The following is a 6,158-nucleotide window of genomic DNA, read 5'->3' on the forward strand; positions in this document are numbered from 1 at the left end:
TATATATACATATATATATATATATATATATATATATATATATATATATATATATATATATATATATATATATATATATATATATATATATATATATATATATATATATATATATACATATATACATATAGGGACGGAGTTTGTGTTGCATATGTCTCCTCCCATAGCCAGGCTCATGTCTGGCGCGGGCCCGTAAATCTAAGCCTCTGGGTGGCTGGAGCGGGACTTCAACACGGGTGAGCAGACACCCGAGAGCCCTCCGCGGAAGCGGAGAGGACTCAGCTGTGACCTGATGAAGAGGGACAGGTCAGCCTGGTGGCATTAATTTGTCATCGAGCAAACTAAGGCAGTTTTCCCGATGATGGGTGGATTGACTTTTGGTTGGTCACTGGGAGGGGCTGCGTCCTCCTGTAACCGAGAGGGGTGCAACCATTGGCGATGAAGCTCTGAGGGATAAGGCTGGGAGCAATAGCGCGCTCCTGTAATCGAGAGAGGCCACGCCGGTGAATGCTCAGACGGCTGACTGGAACCTCGGAGCCTTGTGCACTCTGAGGAAGTCTACCCCGCTAAAGCGGGGTAGATTCTCGGGCTTAGGAACTGCTACTATGGGGCCCACTGAAGATTACAGCCTTTACCGATGATGTACCCTATTGACAAACGGGACTAGGGATAAGGCTGGGGAGCTCCCAACTCCCTGTAATCCATGGTGGAAGCCGCTGGAGTCGGAGGTGATCACTCCACGTAGCGGGAAATAAGAGTCTGTTCCCCGCCGGTGCAGTCCAGGGATGGGCTGTGCTGGCTAAGTCTCTATGTATGGACGCCGCGGGGGAATCCCCGCTGACTTATGTCATCAGGGGTAGGGGCAACCCCGTGTAACCCAGCCCGCGAGGAGGCATGGGGGCGCTGTTAGAGACTGTCTTCACTCCACCTCCGGCGTGCCAGGTCCGTCCTGGGAAACACTGAGGCCTTCGGGCGTCTCAGCAGGCTAAGAGAGTGAAGGCGAAGCGAAAGCAGAACTGGTGCAAGCACCCTTTGAGAGTCTGTCAGTAGTACCGCTGTGAGACCATAGGGGTGGAGGATGAAGCCTCCACTCGCGCTTCCGGTACGTAGGCGGTAGGTCCCAAAGGTTTTGGAATACGGGGCCGGCGTCCAATCCAAGACGCTTAACAAAATTTGGTAGAATCGGGCTCTCGCGTGGAGCGCAGCACGAAGAGAGTTACCGAAGTCGGGGGCGCGAAGGCGTCTGGCAGGGGTACACGTCATGGGAGTGTACCACGGGTGTTGCGATCCCGCCTGCCCGAGCACGTGGGTGCGACCCACAACACGACCAACGCGGTGGCAGTAGTTGACAAGTCCGCCACGCGCGCTGGGAGAGCTGCAGGATTCGTTTTCAGCTCGACGATGACCAGACGTAAACTGGGACAAGAGCGGTCCCCGGCGTGGGTGTCCGCCATTTTGTGGGACTTAGCTCTTGGGAAGGGGCTCGGCCTGGGCGATCCCATGTAAGCCTGGGGGATACTTGTTGGCGAGCTAAAACTCTTCTTAAATAGTTGCGCCGATGTGGCAGTGATTCGTTCCGCCATCGGACAACAATAAGTCCGCCTCGCGCGGCAACAGCCCATTATGTGGCCCTTTTTTTTTTTTTTTTCGGCGCAACTATTTGGGCCGTGACCCCTTTTCCCAAGCATTTCACCCCAGAAGAGCCGAGCACCAGGCCGGGGGAAAGCTTGTACCCATTTAAAAACCGGTGGGTACCCGGCGGCACCAGGGATCGAACCCGGTACCTCCCGAATGCGAGGCGGATATATATATATATATATATATATATATATATATATATATATATATATATATATATATATATATATATATATATATGTATATATATATATATATGTATATATATATATATATGTATATATATATATATATGTATATATATATATATATATATATATATATATATATATATATATATATATATATATATATATATATATATATATATATATTCACTGACCTTTTATCACCGCCCCGCCTGTGTGGCGCAGTGGTTACGGCGCTCGACTACTGTTCCCAAGGACGCGGGATCAAATCCCGGCCTCGGCGGCAGCTTTTCGATGGAGGCGAAAAGCAAGGCGCCGTGTGCTGTGCGATATCAGTGCACGTTAAAGAACCCCAGGTGGTCTAAATTTCCGGAGTCCTCCACTACGGCGTCTCTCATAGCCTGAGTTGCTTTGGGACGTTAAACCCCACAAACCAACCAACCAGCATTTTATCACCGAAACAATTCCTTCACGATGTCACCTGAAGAATTAATCTACCAGAACAGCTAGCCTAGCTCTTTGAGAAGGATTCATCACGAAAATTCACTAAGACTAAAGAAAATAACATGAAGTCATCACACGCACTTTTTGGTCTTCATTATTGACTTCCGTCTGCAGTAGGGAAGAGCTGTGGACTTGAATGGCTCTCATCTACCTTCACGACTTATTATGATACGTAGAATGGCAAGGGAACAACGATAAAAAAACACCTTTGCTGAACGGTCTGACTTCACAAAACACTGGCGATTAGCAGCCTAATGTACAGAATAACTTAATTTCCCCATCAGTACCCGAGCTTGGACGTCTCAAAATTTTTCACTGGAAGGGCCTAAGGAGAACGCTTAGAGTTCCGCAGGCCACCGCGAACAATGCAGTACTTCACGAGTCACTGCTCAAACCTTGTCGATTCACAAAGGTTACTGAAACAACTCGGCCGCCTCAAACAGTTGAGCTCTTCTACCGCGGCTCCTGAACAATTCTGAGCCCCGAGCCAACTTGGTAGGTACTCAATACTCTCACACCTAGGTGTTGAGATTCAAAAACGAATCAAGCAGGTGAAACAAATCTGGTTATTTGCGAGCCTCGACTGTGCGTTCACTGTTACTCATGTTCGCGCCTAACTGAGTTCTCCTTTGGTGGCAACACGCTCGTTCGTGCTTGAAAATTTTGAAACAGAATGTACGCGCTACCTTCAATTTTTCACTGATGGCTATGAGGACAATGTAAAAGAAGCTAGTTCAGCTGTTTTTGTCATGCCATCAAGAAATTCGTTTGTTCTGTCCCCAACAAAGGCCGAAAGTGTTGATATTAAGAGGCTTTAAAAAGTTAGAGTATGTCCAGCTAAATCTGTTGTCATCCTAACGGATTTAAACTTTGACATTTGAATGTTAGAGAGCGTTTTCCTACAGAAACTTTGTCTCTAAGCTCTGTAAACTTCTTCGATAGTCTGCACTTCAGAGGCTTCTCAATAATTTTCTAGTAGGTGCCCTCGCACATAGGAGTCATAAGCAACGAGTCTCGCCATAAAGCACTGCCTGGGAATTCATCCAGCCCCTCAACATTTGAAGAAAGTCTTGGGAGAAATGGTGCTCAGACATTTTATAACCGTGAGGAGTTCATCCAACACGCCATGTGTGATCAAAGGATTAAAAGGCCCGATGCCACTGCCACAGCGCATTCGCAGGGGCTCTAGTCCCTCGTATCTTTGCACGGTTTATAAGGAGTTGTACAGGCCTGACAACGCCCCCGCTATGTTAGAGATGTGTGCATGGCAATATAGAACAACATCTAATGTGTAGCCTGGTGTACAACAATCAAAGGCGTGTGTGTTGTTCTATTCCTTCAAGAAGGCAGGAAGCCCTCAAAGTTCACGACAATATCTGACGCGGGAAACAAGTCAAGTAAAAATGGCGCTCCACGCATTATTTCAAAATCACCCCAGGACTCGGCATATCACAGGACATGACTACAGCTCGTTTTACCTCGAATACCATTTATGAATAGTTTTTCAGGTAAAATGTCATGATGTAGAAACTAGAACATCTGGCTAAAAAAGATGAATAATCCAAGGGTTATCAGCTAATTTTCAACACTTGTGGTCAGATGATTTTTTTATGGACAGAATAGCCGATTTAGTCCACCTTCTCATCAAAAGGTCATAAACTGTGACAAGTGTGTTGTGTACAGCATTTCTATGTCTTGCGGCAAGAGATACGTGGGTCAGACTGAAAGATGTATAATTATAAGATTGGATGAACATCGAAGGAACTGCGGCAAAAATAACGACCGAAGCAACCTCGCCAAGCACGTTAATGGCTGTAAAAAATGCATCCCAAGATTCGGAGAAACTGCTATAATCGGACATTTCAGAGACCGGTGCGAAAGAATAATGTTTGAAGCATATGAATTGGCACGGGCTGGTTCCATGGAATGCGTAAGCGATCCGTCGATAGCGCTGACGCGCAGAGGGATCCTGTAGTTAACTGGCAGCGTGATGGAAAGCGGTGCTTCATTGGGTTACGGTTTGATGAATTGCACTTATAACTTATACCTGACAACTCTTTGTACATATTTTCTTTGTATGTGTGTATATAGGGAGAGACATGGCTATGGGGCTGAATCGTGGAGGCTAACCAAGAAAGTTCTACTTAAGTTGAGGACAACTCAGAGGGCTATGGAACGAAAAATGGTAGGGGTAACATTAAGAGATAGGAAGCGTGCAGAGTGGGTCATAGAAATCACTCAAGTTACCGACATTCTAGCGGAAGTTAAGAAGAATAAATTGACATGGGCAGGACATGTAGTGCTAAGAGAGGATAACCGATGGTCGCTTAGGATAACAAACTGGATTCCAAGGGAAGGAAAACGTAGCAGGAGGCGGCAGAAAGTTAGGTGGGCGGATGAGATTAAGAAGTTCGCAGGGGTCAAGTGGATGCAGCTAGCACAGAACCGGGTCAATAGGAGAAATATGGGAGAGACCTTCGCCCTGCAGTGGGTATAGTCAAGCTGACGATGATGATGTAGGGAGAGAAGTACATGTAATAAACAGTTGAAAGTTTAGCGCTCCAGCATGATGTTGAAAATACTGTCCACTGAGATATGTACAAGCGGATCAGCGTATAGTTGTTTCGGGGAACCGCCCAAAGCAGAAGCCGTCGCTATAATTACTTTCCAGGCCTTCTGGTGCCGAGGTTAAACCGTTCTTCTGATGATGGTGTAGAATTGCAATAACGGTTATGATGGTATAAGCCGAACAAGGCTCGACCGGTCGTGCATCATGGCCATACAAAGTATCGTTTCAAGCTTCTCCGGTAAAGCAGGTGGTCAGCACGCCTTTTCCCCGCAAACAAAGCGAAGACGAGACACTGCCAATGTATTATCGCTGCCATCATTTTTTGTTTTGTAATGAATGCCTGTCTCAGTTCAATGTTCGCAGTCAATTCCAAGCCGACAGGTAAAACCGCTGTAATAAAGTTAACATGCATCATTCATCATTGCAGCTCACCACGGGGAAACGCAGTCTACTTCCTATAGCCCAAGACTTCAGTCGCCGTTCGGGGAGATTTTTTCATACTTCGCAAATAGCGACATTTTTTTCCGGAGTCGTTTCTTCCGTTGCCATTTTTTTTTTTTCGGGAAGTTTTTTACCGGATCCCGATACTGACATTTTGTAACGTCCCCTTCTCGTGCGGAATGTATGAGATAGACCAAACAGGCAGGTGTTTGAACACAAGGTTAAAGGACCACTGTAAGGATATAGGTAGGATTACTAAACCTTGAAACCTTGCATCTCATTCCGCAAAACATAAATACACGCCAGAATTTGATGGAACCACCAAAGGAAAGAAAAGAAAGAGAAATAATAGAAGCATTCGAGACATGGGAAGCCTGAGAAGAGAAGTGCGTAAGCACATGGTCAGTTATGCTAAAAAGTCAGGAGATAAAGCTAATAAAGGAGCGTAGGTGCGTAGGTGCGTAAGGATGTGACACTGCCTGTGCAATAAGGTTGCGAGATTTCTTTTACCTGAAGATGCGCGTGGACTGTTTTAATGCAACTCTTTTGTGAATAGGGGAGACAACCTGGACCAGGGGGCGCTACACCGTTCTGTGCGTCCAGGGAAATATGCGGTACAGAGAGATATGAGCTGGGCATCTTTTGAAGTACGGGAAGCTCAGAGTAAAATATTATAGGAGGACCGCCTGAGGAAATTGGACAGTAACAGATTGGGCAGCTATAGTATTTAAATACCTATACCTAAAAAGCGTTGACTCACAACGGAGGAAAAGAACTAGGAAACTAAAAAGTAAGTATGCTGGTAACAAGGACGAAGA

Source organism: Amblyomma maculatum, chromosome 6, assembly GCF_055883805.1.
Source record: "Amblyomma maculatum isolate TAMU_Amacu chromosome 6, ASM5588380v1, whole genome shotgun sequence".
NCBI lineage: Eukaryota > Metazoa > Arthropoda > Arachnida > Ixodida > Ixodidae > Amblyomma > Amblyomma maculatum.